The sequence below is a fragment of the Canis lupus genome, chromosome 14 (assembly GCF_011100685.1).
Source record: "Canis lupus familiaris isolate Mischka breed German Shepherd chromosome 14, alternate assembly UU_Cfam_GSD_1.0, whole genome shotgun sequence".
In the NCBI taxonomy this organism is placed as follows: domain Eukaryota; kingdom Metazoa; phylum Chordata; class Mammalia; order Carnivora; family Canidae; genus Canis; species Canis lupus.
The window spans coordinates 13180415-13205722 of record NC_049235.1 but is presented as its reverse complement, the minus strand read 5'-3'; the positions used below and the strand labels follow the sequence as shown (position 1 = coordinate 13205722).

Below are 25308 nucleotides of genomic sequence, written 5' to 3'. Positions count from 1 at the left end.
TGGAGCCTGACGTGGGATTCGATCCCGGAGCTCCAGGATCGCGCCCTGGGCCAAAGGCAGGCGCCAAACCGCTGTGCCACCCAGGGATCCTGAATTTTTTTTTTTTTTTTGAAGGAAAAAGATGACTGTGGTACTTCCCCAGTAAGAACCCATGAGGGTTCTGAATGTAGATTATGTTCTGTCTCTCTTTGCCTGTGAAGTTCTGGGAACAGAGAACAGAGCAGAGCTAAGGTGGGAGTGAGGAGTCGTGGTCTGATGACATCTTAAAGCAGAAGCCCATACAACTTCCAACGTAGAAGGCCCAACTTCCGTCGTTGGAAAAAACACTATTTACCGAAGACATTTTATTTTATTTTATTTTATTTTATTTTATTTTATTTTATTTTATTATTTATTTTTTAAAAGATTTTATTTATTTATTCATGAGACACAAAGAGAGAGAGGCAGAGACACAGGCAGAGGGAGAAGCAGGCTCCACGCAGGGAGCCTGACACAGGACTCAATTCCAGGACCCCAGGATCACGCCCCAGGCCGAAGGCAGCGCCAAACCACTGAGCCACCAGGGCTGCCCTACCGAAGACATTTTAGCATTAAAATCAATAGACTATAGTTCTGTCATTTTACCACAACTATTTTAATGTTTTTGTTTTCTATTTCCTCTTTCTTTAGAGACTTGTATCACATTTACATGGGCCAGGCATTACACTAAGTCTTTTTAACGTACAACCATATACGTTATATGGTTATAACGTATAACCTTTTTAACCCATTTAAAAGCCATCATTTTCTTAGTCTACTCCTTCTTATGTAAATGATACTGCTATAAGGTGTTATTTGGATATTTTATGGAAAGGCTAAACAACTGTTTCAGTCTTTTTTTAAACTTTATTAAAGATAATTGAAGTACATTAGACTGCATAAATATGGAGTATATAATTGGGCGGTTTTGATATATGCATACACTTTTGAAACCATTACCATAATCAAGATAGCCATTTCTACTACCTCCAGAGGTTTCCTGCCTCTACTTTGTAATCCATCCCTTTCTCTACCCTGGCACTAGGCAGCCCCTGATCAGCTTTCTTTTGCTATGGATTCACTTGAATTTTCTAGAATTTCATATAAATAGAATCCAATGGCATTCTCTCTCTTTCTCTCTTTTGGCCTGGTTCTCTTCACTTAGCATAATGATTATGAGATTGATTCACGTTGTGGTGTATTCAATAGTTTGTTCCTTTTTATTGCTGAATAGCATTCCATTGTATGGCTGGCTATACCACATATGCCTATCTATTTTTAGCCTACTATAGTTCTAATCATGGTACTTGATATTCTTAAGCTCCAGTATGATAATGTAATCTATGAATATCAAGAACTCATTAGTGAGCATTTCAAATAGGTTGTTTATAACGTTTAGCGCAGCAGCCTAAAATGTAAATGTAAGCAATAAAGGACTCTTGGCATTCTGAGATATTCTGGGAGGTAATTTGGTTTGCTGTTTTACTCAGTATTTAGTGCTATTTCAGATAAATCTTGATTTTTGCAAAGCTAATCATTCAGTCAGTTAAATAGGCTTGTTGGAATTACTTCCACTTGCCTGCCTGTCTGCCTATAGGTCCTTTTGTTATCAATTAATATTTGGCAGACCGTGGGGGACAAAGGTGGACCTCCCACCAAACATTCAGAGGCTAAAATGAGGACTTTTTTAGTTCATGTTTGAGTACTCTCTAGATGAGAGTAATATTTGTATTCATTTGGAAGGACAATTAAATATATTCATTATTTTCACGTATTAATTGAAATTATATTTCTAAAAACAGAAATCCAGCAAAATAGCGAGGTTTAATTGCATTTTTCTTTCTTTTCTTTTCTTTCTTTTTTTTTTTTTTTTGGGTGAGAGGTGATGGGAATTTGCTTGACTAACATATTTGCCATCATAACAAAGTAAGAATGCATTTAAACTAGGAGTGCTTTAGCAAACTTTGGGGACCCTTACATCTATCTATCTATCTATCTATCTATCTATCTATCTATCTATCTATCTATCTATTCTATTTCTTTCTTTCTTTCTTTCTTTCTTTCTTTCTTTCTTTCTTTCTTTCTTTCTCTCTTTCTTTCTTTCTTTCTTTCTTTCTTTCTTCTTCTTTTTCTTTCTGTCTTCTTTCTCTTTCTTCTTTCCCTCTCTTTCTTCCTTCCTCCTTCCTTTCCTTTCCTCTCCTTTCCCCTCCTTTCCTCTCCTTTTTCCTTTCTCCTTTCCTTTCCTTTCCTTTTTCCTCTCCTTTGTCCAGAAAACAAAAGGTGCTGATAGGATTGCGAGGCTGGCTGACCTGTCCTATTGGGGTTTATGTGTTCTGTGGCAGTAGCTGGTAACTCGGGCAGGACAGGGAGACTGATGTGTGACTTGTTCAACTTGGTAATAGCGAGGTCTGCCTTCTCTGCTGGACACATACACACAGACCAGTCCTTGGCCCTGACCTTCTATCAGCTGTGACTTTTTTTTCTGACCTTCCTTTCAAAACCAGATGCTTCACCTTTATTTCTTTTATTTTCTACCCTTCTTTCAACTCACTATTACTTTGGCTTTTATCCCAATTATTTCCCTAAACCTCTTGTTATGATCAGTAATCATCTCCTAGTTTTTAGTGGTTTCTTTATTCCTCATCTTTTACTCCATTTCTCTGCAACATTTAATCCTATTTCCAGGCTGCTCACGTTGTTTTCTAAGACACTGAAATTTTGTATCAGTCTTAATATCCTTATTTCTTTAGCTAGCTCCTTTTTTCTCCTTGGTACATGCTGGTTTCCCCTCAGGCTTTTGCTTTTGGTTGCCTTCTCTTTGCATCATATATATCCTCTCTAAATCTTAGCTATGTTTTCCTTTATTCTTAATTTTGTGTAATTAGAAATAATATAAATTTACCATAAATAATTTGAGTATACGTTTGAGTACATGATTTGAGTATATTATAAACAATATTTTAAACAAACAAAAAAGATGAATATCACCCGCAATCCCACTGTGGAGAACCATTGTTGAAATTTTTCATCTGATTGCTTGTCTGACCTAAGCCTTGTTCAAATGAATCTTAAATCCAGCTTCCAATGCTTAATTCTACATCAAGTTCCAAAAGCACATTTACAACTCCTTAAAAGACACATCTAATAGCATATCCTAGATGCTTTCAAATTAAATACATCCCAAATCAAATTTAGTATCTTTCCTTATACCTGAAACTAGTTTTTCTTCTTGCTTCTATTTCTGATTGGTTAATAGAGACTTGATGTCATTAGTCTTTTTCCTTCTTGTCTCTAAACTCCACATCACTCAGTCATAAAAACAGGTCATTTTAATTTGATCTCCAAAGTCCTTTATCAGGTGGTCTCAGGAGACTGTTTAAGCTCTCTCTTTGTGTTTTCATTCCCTTCCATTTCAACCTTCTGTATTATTCTGCAATCTAACCGTAATTCCCCATTTTCAGAGATTCTTATGCACTTCTATCCTACTGTGCTGAGTTCGTGGCCACATCTCAAAAGGTATTTCTTCTCTCTCTGGTGTAGCAAATCTGTAATTTTTGTTCAAGACCTGGAATAAATACCCTTATTTGTGGCTGAGATATTCCTGCTCAGGTGGAATGAATCTGGGGCCTCACACTTCCTACACATGCTTTGATTTGTTCTGCCTGGAGAAGAAATCCATTGAAAGGGTTCCTTCTAATTGCTTTTAGATGTGTGAAGAGCTACCTTTAAAGAATGGACTTAAGGTATATTTCAGACAACTGACCTGGTATCAATGAGTGGATGTTATGTTGGGGAAGACTGTTCTTCAGATTATGGAAGAATTGTAACCTTTAATGATCTATAGCAATGAAAAAGACTTCATAAACTAGTTAGTTCTTCATTAGTAGAAGTATACAAGCAAAGACTAAATGACCATTTCTCCTGGATTTATCCATTTAATCAACATTAATCATTTTGCCAGATGCTGTGCTAGAGGTTCAAAGATGAAAAAAATAAGGTTCTTTCTTTAAGGAGCTTATAGTCTAATGTAGTGGTTCTCAATCTGGCTGCAGATTAGAATCACAAACCAGTGATTTATTCCCATTTTAGAGATCTTAGAGGACAGGGTCTGGGAAACATATTCCAATGTACAGCCATGGATGGTTATAATCACTTATGGTTACTTTTCAAAGTGCCATTTATTTATCACTTACTCGAGGGCAGGCTTGAGTGCCATTTATTCCTTCAACAAATATTTCTTCAGCCCCCTTTTTATGTGTGTCCCTTGTCTAGGTCCCAGGAACACATCAGTGGACAAAAATAGAGTTCCTGCTCTTACAGAGTTTATAGAATGGTAGAATATAGATACCATAGAAACGCATGACATTTGGTATAAGGAAAGGCCTTTGCGCAGCACCTGAATAAAGAGGGGGATCAGGCTATGCAGACATCTGGGGCAGGGGCTTCCAGGCTCAGGGAATAGCAAGTGCAAAGGCCTTGATATGAGCATACACTTGACATGTTCAAAGAAGAGTGACTCCCTGCGGCTGGGGTGGAATGAGTGAAGGGATATGACAGGAGATGTTAGCACAGGGATCACAGGTAGATGGAGAGTGGCAGATCACATGATGCCTTTTAGGGAATGTTAAGGACTTTAACTTTTATTTTGAACAAGATGAGAGCCCTGGAGGGTTTTGAATAGAGGCATAACATGATTTATATGTAAAAAGTTTAATCTAGCTGCTGTGGGGAAATAGATGCTGGGACATAGGTGAAAACGATGACTTGGGTTATGACAGCAATCTAGATGAGGCATTAAGGTGGCTTAGAGGCATTTAGGAGTGGAATGGTAAGAAACAATTGAATTCTGTGTATATTTTGAATTAAAACATATTTTATATATTTTTAAAGGGAAAATAGGCTTTATTAAGATCTCCCAGAGAGTGACTTTATTTTCTATTATTTATTCATTAAAAATATTTTTGGGGGTAGAGAGTGAGGTAGGGGTGAGGGGCAGAGGGCCGACTGGGGGGCTTGATCTCATGACCCTGGGATCATGACCTGAAACAAAATCAGGAGTCAGATGTTCAACCAACTGAGCCACTCAGGCACTCTGGAGAGGGACTTTAGCCAGAGAAAAAAGAGGACCAAATGCTGGGGCATGTCAGGAGAGGTAGGAGAGCCAGTGGCAGAGAATGAGGGCCCCGAGGCTAGATGAATCAAATGTTGAAGGAGAAGACAGCGAGGCTGCTGTTAGATGGAGTGAGAGGAATGCTGAGAATTGATGTTTGGATTTTGGGAGGTGGAGGTCCTCAGAGATTTTGACAAGAGCAATTTTGATTGAGTGGTGGAAGCAAAAACATGATGGGAGTGAGTTTAGGAAAGAATGAGAATAAAGGAGGCAGATAGCATGAAAACAGGCGGTTCTTAGGAGGAATATTGCCAGTAGGGGGGAAAGAGAAAAATGTCAGTAGCTCAAGGGGGACTGCAGATAGTTACTTGGGAGAGTAATGCCAAATATTACTGAATTCAAGGCTCCTTCCAAACGAAGATTTTGTCCTATAATTATGGCTCTGGTTTTATTGGTTTTTGTTTTTGTAAATACCTTGTTTAGGAGTTTCTTGAGATGGGGTGCACCAGTAGTTTTCTTTTTAGTTTAATTTGAGACTTTAAAAAAAATCAAGCTCAGCCATTTTATTTATGTCACATGACTGTTCCTCCTCCTTTCTGGTTTGGGGATGTCTTTTGACGTTAGTTTTCTAGGGTTCCCATCACAATGTACGACATACTGGGTGGCTTAAAGAACAGATATTTATTGTTTCACAGTTTGGGAGGCTGGAAGTCCCAAATCAAGGTGTCAGCATGATTGGTTCCTTCTATTCTAGGCCTTTCTCCTTGGCTTATAGATGGCCATCCTCTCCCTCTGTCTTGTCATGTTCGTCTTCCCTCTAGGCCTGTTTTTGTGTACAGATTTGCTTCTTTTTTTAGGACACCAGTCATATTGGAATTGGAATAAAATGACCTCATTTTAACTTGATTACTTCTGCAGAGCTTATGTCCCTAAATCAGGTCACTGAGGTGCTGTGGGTTAGGACTTGATTGTATGGATTCTCTTAGGCACATCTCAGAAGTTTTATTCTAATAACATTTACAATTTTTCTACTGGATGGTATTTAGGCACAGTTAATCGAGTCATTTTGGTAACATCAGGTTTAGAGAATTTTGGCCAGGAAATGGATTTCCTGATGTAAAATGAGCACTTGCTGAATTAGAACTTCAGTGAACTACCTTTTTGAAAAGAAATATAAAATGAGGTGATTTCTTAACACTTTATATGAGCACAAGGTTAGACTTTTCTTAGATCTCTTACTTACTTTCATGTTTAAAATAGAATAAGTGAGGTAGTAGATACAGACTCTCTCTACTTGGGAGGAAGAAGAGGTAAGTAAAGTAAGAGTGCTTTCTCTAGGAAAACATTTACATTAAATATAAGTATCACCTCCTTGGCATTATAAAGATGAAAGTACAGCCTAGTTCTATATAAAGGCCAACATGTGATCCTATAATATGTCACCATTGTTATGGACAGAAATTGTTATTTATTATAAGAAGTTTTATTGTTGTTGCATTATAGAAATTGGCTCATATTTGCATATGTAGGTGCATGATTCTAGGAAATGTTTCCAGCAAATTTTTGCCTGTCCTGTTCTTTCTAAAGAGTTACTTCTCTAGCATCAGGTTTTACTTGGAATATAGGCCATTAAGATGTATCCTCATAAAGCAGTTTGTGACTGTGATGGATTTTACTTGGAAACCATTAAACTACAGAATGTAACTAATGATTGTAGTTGTCAGCACATGGACCCGATAGCTCTCATTTCTTCCTTAGTGCAACAAGGAAGAAATGTAAATTTAATTGTGAAATATTTTTCATGCGCTTTTTACTCTCTTACAGTATAAGGCAAAATATAGTGCTTTAATTTTTTATTTTTTTTAAATTTTTTTATTTATTTATGATAGTCACACAGAGAGAGAGAGAGAGAGAGAGAGAGGCAGAGACACAGGCAGAGGGAGAAGCAGGCTCCATGCACCGGGAGCCTGACGTGGGATTCGATTCCGGGTCTGCAGGATTGCGCCCTGGGCCAAAGGCAGGCGCTAAACTGCTGCGCCACCCAGGGATCCCAATATAGTGCTTTAAAATAAAGAAAACATCTGTGGCAAAAATTAGTGTTAAATACAATACTGTTTTGGAATTTTTTTGAATCACTTTTTGATTTAGAAAACTAACCTTTGGTAATGCCCCAAAATAATCCCTGAATGAATCTCTTGGAGAGAGCCTTGATGTTTTTCGACTTTGTATTCTTGGTTTAAATAATGAAATTATTTTTTCATATTGTTTAAACATGAAAAAAACCCCTCTGAATAAAGAAAGTAAGTTCTTCTCTAGTGTAAAAAGCAGCAAACATATCCTCAGTGGGTTTTCCACAGATTAAGCCTGGCAGTAGTTCAAATACTAACGATATTAAAACAGACAATTTGTTATGATGGATTCTTGTTCTGGGCCCACAGTCCACCTAATTGATGACCATGGCTCAATGAAATCTGATTCAATATTTTCCTGCATTCATGAAATCACAGCCCTTCCAGCTTCGTCTCTTTATCGTGTGCAGTGACTCCAGAAAAGGATCTTTTTCTTAGGATTTTCTCAGTGACTGTACTGATGGAATACAAAGAGCATATGGAAGCAGATATATGCGTAGGTCTTGATTTTATGTTTTGGTAGACTGGTTTACTTAAGCGGATACAACAGCCGAATATGTTTGTTGAAGGTTTTCCTTTGTACCAGCTGCTGCTTTTTCCTCTTTCCTAGGCTGGCCTGCCAGAAATGCACACCTTTACTCCTACACTATTTGACAAAAGTTTCCAATTGACATTTTTTTCAATGGATTAAAATCCATTTGAGACATGCAATATATGTTTAGCATGTATATTTAGGGATGGTGAGGGTTTTTGAAGAATTGTGCTCAAATTTCATTTTGCTTGAAATGGAATGTTTTAAATTTATTAAAATTATTTAATGGTAGAGGTTTAACGTTTTTAAATATTATTTACAGAATTGGCCCTAATTTGCATCAGCTTAATAAAACATACAGTCTACTTTAATTATTCAGAAGAAAAGTTTTACTTTTATTGCATTTTTTGAGGGGAAATGAATTGCTACAGAGCTAATGTTCAACTGGTTGTGTATGTACCAGACTAGGGTGGCATGGGCATTGACCAGGGAGTCAGGTGACCCAGGTATTGTCTTTCTTCTTATTGGATACTTTTGACTGAATATGGAATTATTCTGTGTCCAGTATGGCCATACTTGGCAGAGTGATGTAGCTTTATAATTTCTAGAAACTAAGCATTGTCTACAAATAGTCAATAAGAAAGTTTGGTGAGTCTGGCCCATGCTACTTTTGTATCGTATGGATGCATATTTGCATTTTTTACCAGCCGATGACTAGTTCTATAATTTCATCTAGTCCTCCAAGTCAATTGAGTTTAGACATTTAGCTTGAGATACTTAATATTCTTTGAGACAAGATTTTGGGGAGTTAGAAGGTATTAGCCTTTTATAATTCTGCTTTGGGTTATGGGATGATCTAGAATAAATAGGACTCAATCTTAGTAATAATTTATAAATGTGCATGTGTGTATATGTATAAAATATATATATACTGGAGTATTACTCAGCCACAAATAAGAATAAAATCTTGCCATTTACAGCAACGTGATGGAGCTAGCAACTTAATGTTAAACCAAACAAGTCAATCATAGAAAGACAAACACTATATGATTTCACTTATATGCGGAATTTAAGAAATAAAACAAATGAGCAAAAGAGAAAAAAGAGCCAAACCAAGAAATGGATTCTTAACTATAGAGAACAAATTAATGGTTGCCAACCAGAGGGGAGATGGGGAGGGAGATGGGGGAAATAGGGAATGGGGATTAAAGAGTACACCTAACATGATGGAAAAAAAAATTAAGGACTTCAGAAATGCAATATAATCCCAATTTACATTTTGGTATAGGTCCTTTCAGTATTTTTATGTACCTCTACATGTATGAAAACACACCTGTGTACAAAAATAAACCTTTTTTAAAGAAAATTAAAGATCATATTATACATTCTGGGTTTTTTCCTCATTAAACTTTGTTTTAATGGGTCTTAAATTCTGTGAGATTTTTGGTCAAGTTGTTTCCATTAGAAAGTACTCTTTTTAAAAACTAGTAACTTGAAACTGTCATCCACACACAAAACAAATGGTCCACAAAACATTCTCCTTTTCTTCTGAAGGTTTTACGATGCATTGTTAAAATTAACTAGTCTTTTTACTATTAAACTTATATGGCCAATTGAGATAAAGAGTTCTGAGACCATTCTTCCACCACTGTTTAAGGCTGGGGTGGCAGCTATTAGGCATAATATGCATTTAGTTTTCTTAGCTTCTGGGCAGACTTGGTGACCTTGCAGCTTCAGCTGCCTAATTGTCTGTTGCTTTGATGACACCCATAACAACTCCCTGTCACATGGCATAAACAGCAGGATGAACCAGAGTCAGGGAAACTCTCAAAACATATGAGTTGTCAGGAACCATATCAACAATGGCAGCATCACAGGATTTGAAGGATTTGGGGCCATTTTCCAGCTTCTCCCCAGAGCGATGATCAATCTTCAGCAAACTTGCAGTATGATCTGTGTGACAATTCAGCACAGGTGCATATCCAGCATTGTTTGGTCTGGATCCTTTGAAATGATTACGTGAGCCATGAAGCCCCCTGTCTCCATTGGTGGGTCATTTTTGCTGTCACCAGCCACATCACCACGATGAACATCTTTGACAGATACATTCTTGACATTGAGGTCCACATTGTCCCCAGGAGGAGCCTCATTCAAGGCTTCATGGTGCATTTCATCAGAGTTTACTTCATTTGAAACATTGATTGGAGAAAAGGTGTCCACCATGCTGGGTTTGGAAACACCACTCTCCCCGTGGCCTTTGTGTTAGTACCACCAATTTTGTAAATGTCTTGGTGAGACAGACCTAAGAGCTTGTCAGTTGAAAGAATTGGTGGCTGGATGCAATCCACAGCCTCCAACAGCATGGTTCCACTGGCATTGCCATCTTTACAAGAAATGCTTCCTTGAAGCAAGGCATGTTAGCAGTTGGCTCCAGCATACTGTCACTGTTCCAACTAGAAATTGGTGCAAATGCTATGTATCGTGGTTGTGGCCAGTTTTCTTTTGTAGGTGCAGACTTCCTTAATGATTTTTTTTGTGTCTCTTCAGGCTCTAGGGTGGCTCAGTGGAATCCATTTTGTTAATACCAACAGTTAGTTATTCCACACCCAGAGTGTAAGCCAGAAAGACATGCTTATGAGTCTGTATATTCTTGGAGCCACGTGCTTCAAATTCATTAACACCAGCAGCAACAATCAGGATGGCGTAGTCAGCCTGAGATGTGCCCATAATCATGTTTTTGATAAGGTCTCTGTGTCCTCTGGTATCAGTGATGGTCACATCGTACTTTCTGGTTTTGATTTTCCACAACGTGGTATCAGTCATGGTAATCTGCTCACATTCAGTTCTGAGCTGATCTGAGACCCAGGCAGACTTCAGGGAGTGTTTTCCCACCTCAACAGCTACCTCTTCAAATTTTCCATCATTCTTTTCTTCCCACCACATTTGTATATCAGACAGCAAGTAGAGGCATACTTCTTGAATCTGCATGACCACTGATGACAATATTGATATGAGTCTTTTTTCCCATTCTGGCTTGGATTCAGTGATGGTTTTCATGACACCTGTGTTTGAGGGGCAAACCTGTTGTGAACAAGCTACATTCTGTTTTATGTCAGTACTTACCATCTAACTTTTTAAAAAATATTTTATTTATTTGAGAGAGAGAATGAGCAAGGAGGAGGGGCAGAAGGAGAGAGAGAGAGGGAGAGAGAGAGAGAAAAGCAGACCCTCCACTGACCAGGGAGCCCAACTAGGGCTTCCAGGACCCTGGGATCATGACCTGAGCTGAAGGCAGACACTAAACTGACTGAGCCAATATGTATCCCCACCATCTAACATTTTAAAATATTTTCTGATGTCTGTAAGTGTGCTGGCACATCATGATTTTCAATAAACAGTATTTGTTCTACCAATCTCTTGATAAAAATTTAGCTTTGGGCTTCTATTTAAAGCTACAATGAATAACTTTTAAGATAAAATATTGCTTAATTATTGTCTAGGATAAAATTCTAGGAATAGAAGTGTTTTGTCAAAGAGTATATGCTTTTAAGGCTTTTGACACACTGCCAAATTTCCCTCCAGAAATGTGCTGATTTACATTCCTCCCAGCAATATTTGAGTGTTTCCTCTTTGATTTGCTCATATTCTTTTATTCACAATCATTGTCCTTTTAACAAAGAACATATCGATTTATATTGTATTTTTTGTATATTTTTTATTGGAATTCGATTTGCCAACATATAGTATAACACTGAGTGCTCATCTCATTAAGTGCCCCCTTCAGTGCCCGTCACCCAGTTGTATTTTTTATTTCTATTCATATAAAATATTTCACCATATGTTGGTTGTTTTGTGAATGCCTGCTTCATGATCTTAGTGAATTTTGTTTTTTTCTTAATAACTAGAATTTAAAAATGTATAATGAAAATGTAAATCTTGACAATCTGTTTCCTAGTTATTTGTGTTCTCATTTTGTCTATGGTATTTAGTCACAGGGGACTTCGAAGTTTTTATGTAGTGAAATCTATCATTCTTTGCTTCTTTTGGTTTCTGCTTTTGGATATATGTTTTTCTAAGTTTTCCTTTTGTAGTTGGTATTGGTGCTTGATAATGACCAAAATCTTATATTGTCTTGTGTAACTGTGGTTTAAAACTTACATGTTGTTCACAAATGCTGCTTGTCTTTCAGTATTTATTTGCTATACAAGAATTTTCTCCAGTGACAGACAAAATTGCAGTTAACTAAGAACTTGAACCATCAGCCTAGAATCTTCTGTGTTAAACTCTAGAGATAGACATAGATCATAGAAAACAAGGTCATAATGGGGGTTTATTCAGGGAACCCATTTCCATGGTATATGCTTGAGTCAAAAACACATTCAATTTATTTTTTTTCTATATTTTCTCTGTGTCCAGAGTCTAATAACTTGCATTGACTCCTGAGACAGTGAGATCCTCATTCATCAAAGAAAGATTGAATTTTGTTCATCATGCCCAATTTACATGTACAGGAAATTGGACTAGTTCTTTTTGGTGGAAATTGTGTTTACCCTTTGAAAATAATTTAACTGGAATACTGAATTTCTTAGGCATTCCAATTCATTTGTCTGTTTACATCTTAGGGAAACATTACATGAATCAATGCTAACCTAGGTAAGCATCTAGCATTTTTTCTTGCATTAAAAATTGAAAGTGACTTTTCCAGTGGTATAAAATGGAACACTGTTTACTTTAGGCTGAGGATGTTAATGACAAGTCATTTAGTCTTTACTTGTTTTTGTATTTTATTTCTAAATGGTCTGAGTTTTTTTCTTTGTACAAAAAGAAACATGTTTATTATGAAGGAAATCGGGAGATAGAAGTAAGCCAAACATGCCAGGATGATCATTGTTGGCCTTTGTACAGATCCATTCAGATCCTTTTCATGACATATATAATCATTCATGCATTTTATAAAAATGCAGTTGTGTTATACTCATCAGATCATGAACATATTGCCATGTCATGGGTAGATGTATACAACTTGAAATAAATGTACTGAATGCTACCGTGTGGGTATATCAAAATATAATGCTGTGGTTCCCCATTGTCTATCATTTAGAATGTTTTCTACTTCTTGATATTACAAGTGTGTAATAAACATTATTGTAGTTATATCTTTGCAATATCTAGATATTTGCCTTTATATATTTCTTGAGGATGGATTCTCCAAAATGGAATGTTTCCAGTTTCCTAATCTTGTTTCGCTTCCTTTCCTTTCCTTTCCTTTCCTTTCCTTTCCTTTCCTTTCCTTTCCTTTCCTTTCCTTTCCTTTCCTTTCCTTTCCTTTCCTTTCCTTTCCTTTCCTTTCCTTTCCTTTCCTTTCCTTTCCTTTCCTTTTTTTTTTTAGAATTGTAATTGTCAGGAATGTGAAAAATATAGCTTGGGTACCTTTTCAAATTTATGACATGAAATCAAATAAAAATTCCTCTAAGTGTAAAGCATTGTTTATCTTTCTGTTTCTCTCTGGCAATTCATCTTCCACTCTAATTTATTTTCCTGATTATAGAAAATAAATGTGAATGGATCATTGTGATGGGAATTCTAGAAGATTTGCTTCCTATTTTTATTCTTTTTGGAACTATTGTGTGGGGGAGGTTGGGCGGTTGCTTTTTTGAAGGCAGGTTTTTGGAATGGAGGTATCTATTCTTGTGACCATGCCTGTTCTATCTATTTTGACATTTGGAAAAGTTCTTAGAGTTGGCATTACTATTTGCTGATGATTATTCACCTTGTTTTCAACCTCTGCCTTCTCCTTTTCCATGGACATCAAGGACCCACCTTGTGCAGTTGCTGAGCAAGGTTACAGAGATGGAGAGAAGATAGGTCCAGTGTCTCAGGATAGCCATGAAATCTGGTGTGGCACATACTTTAATAGGACCAATTCTTATGTAATTGAGTAAAGCAATTGGAACATTAACTGTAAGTTATGAGAGCAGTGCTCTGTTTTATATTTTGAGTTCCCTTCCTTGCAAGTCTTAAAACTTTGTGCCTGAGAACTTCATAATTTTATCAGTGCTGAATGGTCTGATTCTGCAAACAAAGATACAGATTGAGGCTAAAATATTCCAGGACACATAAATACCAAAATGCAGAACAGTTTCATTTTAAACAAAGGCTTTGAGAAATGGTGACTATCTCTCTACTTCTTGAAGGTTAAGAAAGAATTTTCTCCTTGTTTGCTTTCATTAGTTTAGATTTGTTTGTCTCAGGTTTCAGTTTCCACTGTGAATCACTGAGCACAGAAAAGGGCACACCACTAATTTAGGAAAGACCTGAGCCTGTGAAGGTAATCACACCTTCGGAGAGAGATTTGTTGCCTGGAGAGGAAGTGGCTGCTGTTATTTCCACTGCTTTAATTAAGAGACTGGCTAATGCAGACCTGTTGACTGATAAATAACCCACTTTAGGAAAACCTATTGTGTAAAGAATTCAAGCTGAAATCTGAAATGTGAGTATATTATCAGTAGAAAAAGATTTTTCTTTTTTGAAGGATTTGAAACAGGCCTTTAAAAACAGCATTGATATTTTTTATTAGTGAGGGATTAAATTGTTGAAAACCCTGTAGGCAGAGAGGAGCAAAGACCTGGGGTTAAAATTGGTGTCAGAAAACTTATAGGCAGGTCATTTATTTGTGTCCACTGACACAAATTGGATACACAGATACAGTATTGCCACTCTCAACTGATTTATTAGCCTATTTTTTTTTTTTAAATTTTATTTATTCATGAGAGACTCAGAGAGAGAGGCAGAGACATAGGCAGAGGGAGAAGCAGGCTCCCCGCAGGGAGCCTAATGAAGGACTTGATCCCAGTACTCGGGATCATGACTTGAGCTGAACGCAAGCGCTCAACTGCTGAGCCACCCAGGCACCCCACCAATTTATCAGTCTTATGTGTGGTCCTAGATATTTTATTATTATTTTATTTTATTTTATTTTATTTTATTTTATTTTATTTTATTTTATTTTATTTATTTATTTTTATTTTTTGTGGTCCTAGATTTTGATAGAGAATGTTGATAAGGATTATTTTGATAAGAGATTAAAGCCAAAAAGGTATTTTTGTATATATTGTAAAAATACTTGCAAAAATATAAAGATAGACTTTGTAATAGACTAGAAGATTATTTCCTGGTAACAGAAATCTGTCATTCTATTAACATGCATGAATACTTTTATAGTATGGTGTTGATTTATAGTCATAGCAGTTACTTTTTTTTTCCTGCTTTTTTTATAGCTTTATTGAAATATGATTTATATACAAAAAAGTATATGTATTTAATGTAGACAATTTGATGAGTTTGGACATAAGCATACATTTGTTGAATCACCACCGTAATTAAGGTAATGAATCATCTCCAAAAGTTTCCTTGCGTAGAAGTTACTTTCTGAAATGAATCAAAGAATGTACAGTTTATATGCAGTTTAGTTTTACTGTTTTCTCATGTAAATGTAATTCTGTATTGTAGGAACCAAGAGCTATCTAATTATATTCAGTGAGAAAAAAAGTTTGCTAATTTCTTATATTAAATGATTGCTTCATGTAAATCGGTATTTGGATTTTAAAATATACACCATGTTTGCTTCACTTCATAAAAAAAAAAAAGTTGTAGTTAATGTTTTTACCTCCATGTTACTTGTAAATCACATTATTGTGACCGTAGTTTTGAATAGAGCAGAAAATGTGTGATATTGGAGTGCTTGAAATTCTAGAAATAAAGCTGTGTTCAGCCATTATTTTTAGCTTCTTCTTAGAGCTATGTTTTAACCAAATCTAGTATTACCAAATAATTATTTGGAAATGTCATTTATTTAAGCATTGACACTTTTACCATATGTATTTAATTCTTGTTTTTGGTGATAATTTTGATCTGTAAAGTTGCCACAGAGACTGAATTAGCAAATACTGAACCTTTGCTCCCAGTGGAAATACAAGCTATTCTGGTTAAAACATTTTAATTAGCTGATCAAAGCATAACCTTGTGTTACTTATGTTGCCATCAAAAGACATCTTGTTTAATATACATTGTTAACTCATTAATATCGAAGTCATAAGCAAGGACACTATAACTCACACTTGAAGGAAGCTTATCTAATACATGTGTTTTCTCCATAAGTCACATCACAACCTTTAGCACTGTGCTTGGGGCCATTTTAAAAGGTGAAGTCATCCATATATAGCTAAAAAAGTGCAAAAACCTGGTGCCCAATATGCTGCCCAAAGGAAACTTGTGAGGGTGTGAGAGCTGAAGCAAGAAGGTAGAGCATCGTCTTGTTTGACCTCAGCTGGGAACACCCATGTTATGTTGGGTGACTCAATTTTTTTTGCCACTCTGGGCATGCCTGTGAATGATGGCAGGAGCACCACAAGTATTGACCTTGGGGTTACAAGTAAGTTTTAGCAAGTAGAAAAATTTGCAAAGACAGCCTCTGCAAAAAATAAGAATTAACTGTTTTCAGAAATACTTTGAAACAGTTCTAAAATGAAATAGAATTGAACATAATTCAAACTTATCTTGATGCTATAGGCTCATCATTATGAAGATGCTTATGAAGGGAATTCAGCATGAATTGAGGATCTGTCACTGCTGCTCCTACTGTGTCTGACCCCACACCAATGTCCCCAGTGGTCCACCACTGTCTTCTTTACCCCTCTTCCATCACCCCAACCCAGATGCTATTTCTTATAATGGCAGCTTTAGGTACCTAACCCCTTCTGGCCCTTTCTTCCTGCTCCTAAAGCAGAAGACCACACTTACTGAATGGTTAAGAATAGTTTTTAGATCTGAGTTAAACTCCAGATAAGATTGAGAGAGAACTATAGAGTGTTTGTGACCATTACTTCTCTTCTGACTCAGAGGCTTATGTTTTGTTAGCATGCTGCTTTTTACGATGTGCAGGATGATTCAGAATGGCAGAGTTTTTGCTATTAGGTCAGTGCTGACCACCACTCAAGCTTAGGTTAATTTAACATCTTGAGCTTTATTTCCTTTTGGGATTGTATATAAATTGTGACAGAAAGCAGACTTCTTTTGGCCATTTTTGCATACATTCCTACATATAGGTACATCATCTTCATTTTGTAAGGTTGGATGCTGATATCTGGAGACACAAGCTAAATATCTTAGAGTACTAGCAGAATTGAGGAAGTCTGCCAAATACTTTTGTGTTCTATGTTTGACAACACTGTTACCACATTTACAGAATTTTGTGTTTTACTTCTTTCTTTTTCAGGCCAGCTTTAAACTCTTTAATGGTGAGTTTTCTAGAGGATTTTTTAATCATTAAAAATTTTGGGTTTCAGTTTAGTGACCTACTCCCTGGTCTCTTCAGCAAAGGCAGGCTGTATGAAACTTGTTCCCTTCTGTGAACAATTGCAGATTTAGAGCTACCTCCTGCCAAAGGACCATTTCAGATATGACTCTTGTTATACATTGTTTATGCCAATTGGAATGTTCTTTTAATTCCTGCTTATCTAAGATTTAGGTACTATCATATTTTTGTTGCAGTGCAGTATCTGTCCGAGTATTATACATTGTTAATGCAAAAATGATGACTAGCTCAGGATAGAAAGACATGATGTAATCTCATAAAAACCTTATAACTGCATGTAAATCTATACTGTTGAATATTGTAGCCACTAGCCACAAGTGACTACTGACCACTTGAAATGTGTCTTGTCCAAACTGAGATGTTCTGTAAGTGCAGAACTCACACTGGATTTAGATGATTCAGGACAAATAAAAGAATCTAATTTTTCATTAATATTTTATATGCTTAAATATTTAGATGATAATACTAACTCAAGATATATTATTATAATTAATTTTACCTGTTTTCACTCTTTTAATGTGGCTACTAGAAAACTTAAAATTACATATGTGAGTCATATTTGTAGTTTATATTCTGTTTTTTTAAGGATATTATACAGCTGGTATCAGTGTTATGCTAGATATTTAAAATGTATAACCCTGTCACTTATTTCTTTTCTGATCTTTTCCTCCCCTCTTTTGAATACACCTGTTATGTTGTTCTATTGGGTAGAAGGTAAAAAATATAATACTCTTGTTCAATGATTAACTCCCTAGTGACCTACATTTCTCATCATAGGTGTGCGTATACACACACACACACACAGACACAGACACACACTTTTGTAAAAGTTCCCAAGATATAAAATTAGTAAAAGTTGAGTAATATAAGACAATTTACATATATATGTATGTTTACATGGTGAAGTTAAGCTATATATTTACATGATGAAGTTAAGCCAATTGGGAATTTAGAGAACTCACCAAAACTGAAAAAAATGTATTGAAAATTTACTATAAGGAGTTTTGGAATAAATATCAGGAATCCTTGCTCAAGAATGAGTTCTTTTGAAATTTGTTACTGTCAGTCAAAAGAACTGAATACTACTAGGATTAAGAATTTTAAAAAGCTGAATGCTATTTTCCAGTATATAGAGATGGATTTACTCCAGTATATGTTCTGCTTTCTATTATTTTGCTTAGTATAGCATAAAGGACAATTTTTATTTGCAAACTTGATTTGTGGCAATATTTTAATTACTAAATCCTTTATTATAAAAGCAACATTTTACTCATGTGAATTTGGACAATGCAAATATGTAGATAATAATTTTAATGTGCTTAAAATTTGAGTCTCAATTTGACAATTGAGTCTCTACTTTTAGGCAGCGGTGGAAATCAATCTCTAATATTTGCTGGTGAATTTCATATTTGATCTCATGTGATAGGTAAAAAAAAGTGTAATTAAAGAAAAGGCTCGGTGCAGCCACTCTGGGAAACTGTGTGGAGGTTCCTCAAAGAGTTAAAAATAGACCTGCCCTACGAACCAGCAGTTGCACTGCTGGGGATTTACCCCAAAGATACAGATGCAATGAAACGCCGGGACACCTGCACCCCGATGTTTATAGCAGCAATGGCCACAATAGCCAAACTGTGGAAGGAGCCTCGGTGTCCATGGAAAGATGAATGGATAAAGAAGATGTGGCTTATGTATACAATGGAATATTACTCAGCCATTTGAAATGACAAATACCCACCATTTGCTTCGATGTGGATTGAACTGGAGGGTATTATGCTGAGTGAAATAAGTTAATCGGAGAAGGACAAACATTATATGTTTTCATTCATTTGGGGAATATAAATGATAGTGAAAGGGAATAGAGGGGAAGGGAGAAGAAATGGGTGGGAAATATCAGAAAGGGAGACAGAACATGGAAGCCTCCTAACTGGGAAACAAACTAGGGGTGGTGGAAGGGGAGGAGGAGCACTGGGGGTTATTCGATATGTTGGCAAATTGAACGCCAATAAAAAATAAATTTATTATTAAAAAAAAAGAAAAGGCTCATCCACTTTCTGACTATAGAGGGAAACAGTATACTCTGGCTCAGGAATAATCTTGATATTATGGTTTTTTTGTGTTTATCCTTAAAGAACTGTTTTGACTTTTTAAAAAAGACTTTATGTATTTATTCATGAGAGACACAGAGAGAGAGAGGCAGAGACATAGGCAGAGGGAGAAGCAGGCTCCTTGTGGGGAGCCCCATGCAGGACTCGATCCCAGTACTCAGTCAGGATCATGACCTAAGCTGAAGGTAGGCGTTCAACTGCTGAGCCACCAGGCTTCCTGAGCTGCTTTGACTTTGACCATTCTTCTGAACATTTTATAAAGGTGTCTTTTTTGGATTTCTGTGTTCCATGGGATTGGTTTTAGATTTTGTTATTTCTATTAGACAAAAAAAACGACTTGACACAAAATAATTGATAATTTTATTTCTTGTTCATTGCAACTGATCAGCTTAGATGCTTGTTTGCGCTGTTTTTTCTGTGTGCTGGGTCAGTGCTCTTTGAAATGCTACCAAGTTAGAATAGTTACCAAGTTAGAGGTCAGTCCTTATTTAACTGATGTTTTTATACTTTTTTGGCAAAGAGAGGAGAAACTTTAAAATTATGTTTTGCCAGTTTTCTTTCCTTAATAACTTGATTTTATTAGTGTTCCCTTTCCACCATTAACTGTCTCCTAAGCCTCAACCAGGAATATTTATTCTCTCATTTTGTTAGGAGGCCTGGGTAATTGCATCTGTTAAGTTAGAAAGTTTAGGTTTCTTCCTTCCATGAATAAAATGTTATGGTTATAGATGAGAAGATACTCTTGAAGATGAATGGTTTCTGAGTTCTTTTAGTCCTACTCATTGCTTTATGATGCTTAAGAGTAATACCCACTATTGAATGCATATTTAGGACCACTGCTAACCTATACTGTAATTGTAAATTAAATTTATTTTAATTAAATTAAATTGAATTAAAAAAGAGGAGGAGGTGGGCAGCCCTGGTGGCTCAGCGGTTTAGCACCGCCTTCAGCCCAGGGCGTGATCCTGGAGACCCGGGATTGAGTCCCATGTCAGGCTCCCTGCATGGAGCCTGCTTCTGAACCCTCTGCCTGTGTCTCTGCCACTCTCTCTCTCTCTCTCTCTGTGTCTCTCATGAATAAATAAATAAAATCTTAAAAAGAGGAGGAGGTGCCTTCTGTGTGGGCAGAGCTTTCACTGTGTCCTGGTGACCTTCATCAGTGCAGTGAAGGGTGCATATTTTGGTTCCATTTATCTCCTCCTTCTCAGGATATGTTTATGGTGTTCAAACTGCACAGCCATGCAAGGATTCCCTAAGGAATACCTTACATATATTATCTAATTTAATCTAAAAGACATTTCATATCCACCCAAACATTAAGTCCAACTACTATTACTTATTTTACTGGAAACATTTCTTTTTATGAGCACTTAGAATTTTAATTTCCACAAATGAGGACATTGAAATTCTGACATGCCAAATGACTTGCACAGTGACTGGCTGACTAATGGCAGAGCTGGGGGCGCGGGGGGGAAAGGAGTGTCACTTCTTGATTGATGTTGCTCAAAGTCTGTGCTCTTATCTTCTATCACCCAATTTCAGTACTAGTTTTATGGCTAGAATTTAAGAGAAGTAAAGATAGACAAGTCATAAGCAAGGCTTGATGTGTTGGTTACCAGATGATAGAATGTAGTAAGATTTTTGAGAATCCATGAGTTTTCATGCTTTCTTGAGTTTGACAGCTTTGAAGATTTTTTTATGTAGTAGTTTATGTAGAATTTCCACTGGCTTTATATTTATAGACTGTAATGGTGCCCGTCTATGAGTGGTGTGGATAATACTATCTCTAGAGAAATAGTAAATACAGTTGTAGAGTGAGCCTCTTCTCTGTGCTACTCTGAGATTCATCTCTCCTGTCATTTCCTAAAAACAGAAGTTCTTAGTGAATTCATATTTTAAAAGTTCATATGGCCTTCAATAGAAATGTGACAGAAATGTTTAATAATATGTTGTTTAGCTTTTCCCAAACAAAAGTGAGAATATGGGTAGCCTGGCCCATACGGCCTATCACTTTAGTTCTGTGTTAAAATGAACACAGATGAAAGTTATAGATAGTGCTTCTGATATAGTTTGTTCCTACTCCCTACTTTGGAGCTTTATTTTGCTTCATTCATATCTGTAAAATCAGTTTATCCTTACTTGAATCCCAGTTTTAAAGATTTCCAGTTGCAAAGCTGACAGAATCCTTGGCAGAGGTGGAATATATCAAGCATCTTGATTTTAGTCTCTCCTCCACACCACCCTCCCACTGTACTGGTTTATAAGAATGAAAACTACAGATCTTCCTCAACATAAGGAGGTATTACGTTCTGATAAACACCACAAATTTAAAATATTGTAAGTCACAAATGCCTTTAATACATCTAAGCTACCAAACATGATAGCTCAGCCCAGCTGAAGTTAAACATGCTCTGACCACTTATATAAGCCTGCAGCAAGATGCTCCAACACAAAGCCTATTTTATAATAAAGTGTTGAATATCTCATGTAATTTATTGAATACTGTAGAGAAAGTGAAAGAAAGAAGGGCAGTATGGGTACAAGATGGTTGTAAGTACATCAGTTGTTTGCCTTTGTGATCCCAAGGCTGACGGAGCTGGTGCTCACTGCTATTGGCCAGCATCATAATAGAGTATTGTACTGTGTATTGCTAGAAGATGGTTTATATTGAATGCATATGGCTTTTGTGCCATTGTAAAGTTGAAAAATCCTAAGTTGAACCATCCTAAGATGGGGACCATCTGTAGCTGTTTAATGACTATGTCATTATTAAATATTAAATGCAAATTTTAGTGCAAAGTTTGACAACAGCTGCAGGTAAGGATTTTGTTTCTGAATCTGGAAAAAAAAGTTTTGGAGAAATGAAGTACTTTGAATTTGGGCCTTTTCTTTTTAAATGATTTTACTTGGAAAGAACCTTCAAAGGTAGTGTTTATAAAAACAGTTTTATACACTGAGGTTTTAAAGGGTGTTCTTTTTAAAGCTTTCCTAGGTTTATTGGAGGAAAACCATAAGAGCTCATAAATCTGCACAAATACCTTCATTCTATTGTAGAGAGTATTAATAGGCTGATTTCAAGATAAATTTATAAAGCACTTTGTGAGCACACTTCATGCTTATTAGCTTGCTTGATAACCAGTGGTTATCTTGACCTTTCTTATGGCTGAGGGTGAGAAGACCAGAGACAAGTTTTAGGAACACCAATGGGCTTTTTCTGCCTTGTCTTGGTGCACATCTGTTTTCCTGGGCTGTTGGATTAGCCTCTGGCCTGACTTTATGCGTGGAACAAACATTTCTTTCCCATTCTTCCTTATCCCAAAGCACTCCCCTGACCAAAATTACATTCCTACACCTTTGACAATAAAAGCTCCTGTAAGCTCTGTCCTCAAACTTCTAGTCCTTTTCTCTTTCTTTTTCTTTCTTTTTTTTTTTTTTTTAATTTTTATTTATTTACGATAGTTACAGAGAGAGAGAGAGGCAGAGACACAGGCAGAGGGAGAAGCAGGCTCCATGCACCGGGAGCCCGATGTGGGATTCGATCCCGGGTCTCCAAGATCGCGCCCTGGGCCAAAGGCAGGCGCCAAACCGCTGCGCCACCCAGGGATCCCCTTTTTCTTTCTTTCTTTGTTTCTTTCTTTCTCTCTTTTCTTTCTTTTCTTTTCTTTTTTTTCTTTTCTTTTCTTTTTTTTTCTTCTTTTCCTCTTCCTTCCTTCTTTCCTTCATTTTGTTTTTTTTTTACTGCTCCTTTCATACCCTACTCCCAAGCCATACTGTCTCTCACAGTTCTTGTAGTAAGTACTACAATTTGCTCTTCAATAAGTCTCTCCATAATGTTCCTTCCATGTGGGACACCTTTCTGCTCTGTTCCCTACTTCTTTTCTGTTTGTTGGAATCTTGCCCATAGATTAAATCTCTCTTCCCTGTGTGAAGCTACGCTGGGATCTCCTGGGCAGAGGTCAGTGTTCTCTCTGCTTACCAGTACAAGTTAGAGTTGGACTGTCCTAATGATCCTGGTTTACTCTTGCATGCTGATTAGTTGAATTCATGTCTTATCTATCCTATGATGAAGATACATGCTTATATCGTAGAGGTCTCTTTTTTATCATCAAAGCTTAACAGAAATTGGAGATATATTTTTTGATCAAAGAATTCAGATATGTTCTCTTTCCTTCCAAATATCCTAAATTCAGTGTACTACTACTTGTTATGGGTTGTTTGTTTTCCATTTACCAAATGGTAAATAGCTTCTTTATGTTTCTCTGATTACTTTTTCTTATTATCTTAAACTCACAGAAATGTTGCAAGAGTAGTACAAGAAACTCCTGCATAACTATAGCTATTATACAGATTCACTGTTTATATTTTGCTCTTAATTGCTTTATTCATTCTGTGTGTGTGTGTGTGTGTGTGTAAACCATTTGAGAGTAACTTGGAGTCATTGTGTTCCTTTCTAAGGAACAATATCATTTTTTGACGTAACCATAATATCATGTCAGAATCAGGGTATATTAATAACTTTATTCCTATCTGTCTATAGTTCATATTCATATTTCATCAGTTCCAGTAATGACTCTCATGTCAATTTTTTCACTAGTCCAATACACAAAATAGGATCCCAAATTATAATTTGTCATATCTCTTTAGCTTTCTTCTATCTAGAGCAGCTCCTCAGTCTCATGCTTTTTTTATTTTCATATTTCTGAAGAGTATAGACCTGCTATTTTGTAGAATGTCCCTTATATTGGATTTGTAAGATATTTCTTCATGATTAAATTGAGATGATATGTTTTTGACCCATAACACATAGTATTATATCCTCACCAGTACATCGTATCAGGAGATATTTGTTCTGGTATTGATGATAATTTAGATTGTTTTGTTAAGTTGGCCAGGACCTTCCATTAAAAGAATACTGTTTTCCCTCTGTAAGCAATTAGTTGTTTATTGGCCATACACTTAGGCTTTAAGAATATCCTGGTCCCTATCAACCTTTTACCCACTGGTTTAGCAACCATTAATGGTTTTCTAACATCAATATTCCTTCTGTGCTTATTAGTTCACCTTCTATGGAGGAGAAGGCCTTTCCTTTCTTATTTATATCAATATGGATTGATGGATTCTTCATTTAGTCAGTAATTTTGAGTATTTATTTTAATACACAAATTGGCTCTGAGCCAGCGAATCAGACACCCTTCAAGCGAGCTGCTGTGTCACTGTTACCTGTTTCATTTAGTTTTGGAACATTTCCTTACTTCCTGGCATAGGATGTTCTAGGCTTGTTGTATACTTTTCTATTTAGTCCTTGAATTAGCCTTTTCTTCAGGGAGCTTTGATTCCTTTAATTTTTAAAAAATATTTATTTATTCATGGGAGAGAGAGGCAGAGATACAGGCAGAGAGAGAAACAGGCTCCATGCAGGAAGCCTGATGTGGGACTCAATCCCAGGACTCCAGTTTCATGCCCTGGGCCGAAGGCAAACACTTAACCACTGAGCCACTCAGGCGGCCCCCTGATTCCTGTAAAAGAGGATGGGCTTTAGAAATTGAGATCTGGGAGTCAATCCTGTTTGTTTTACTGGGTGTCATGTTTTCTAGATCTAATTAGTAGACAAAGCTAGTAAGTGTGTGCTTGTGTTTGTGTGTGAGTGTGTGTATAAAATTTATTTCTGTATCTCTTTGTATTAAAAGCTACCAGTTTATATTGGTGACTTCTATTTCAATCTAAAAACACAGGGTAGGGGGCAGCCTGGGTGGCTCAGCGGTTTAGCGCTGCCTTCAGCCCAGGTCCTGATCCTGGAGACCCGGGATCGAGTCCCATGTCGGGCTCCTTGCACGGAGCCTGCTTCTCCCTCTGCCTGTCTCTGCCTCTCTGTCTCTCTCTGTGTCTCTCATGGATAAATGAATAAAATCTTTAAAAAAATAAAAATAAAAACACAGGGAATGCTCATGTTTTCCTTTCTATATTTGTAATTCCCTTTTCAACAGTGAGAAACATAGGTTCGGTTATACCCAGTTCATTTGCTCAAGTCTAGAATATATGGA

At 36.5% G+C, this 25308-nt stretch overlaps 1 protein-coding gene and 1 pseudogene across 3 annotated transcripts in view; one reads left to right on the top strand and one right to left on the bottom strand.

Moving 5' to 3' along the window:
- The window catches only part of ELAPOR2 (endosome-lysosome associated apoptosis and autophagy regulator family member 2), a 170852-nt gene that overhangs the window by 16066 nt on the left and 129478 nt on the right, over positions 1-25308 (top strand). The window contains exon 1 of one of the 3 annotated variants that reach the window (XM_038556670.1): positions 14140-14279. The exons of 1 other annotated variant lie outside the window; for it this stretch is intronic. The gene's annotated coding sequence lies outside the window, so the exon portion shown is untranslated. Of the gene's footprint in view, positions 1-14139; positions 14280-25308 lie in introns of those variants that run through there. One more of the 3 variants, XM_038556668.1, reaches the window with a different exon arrangement.
- LOC102152177 lies at positions 9573-10777 on the bottom strand (annotated as a pseudogene).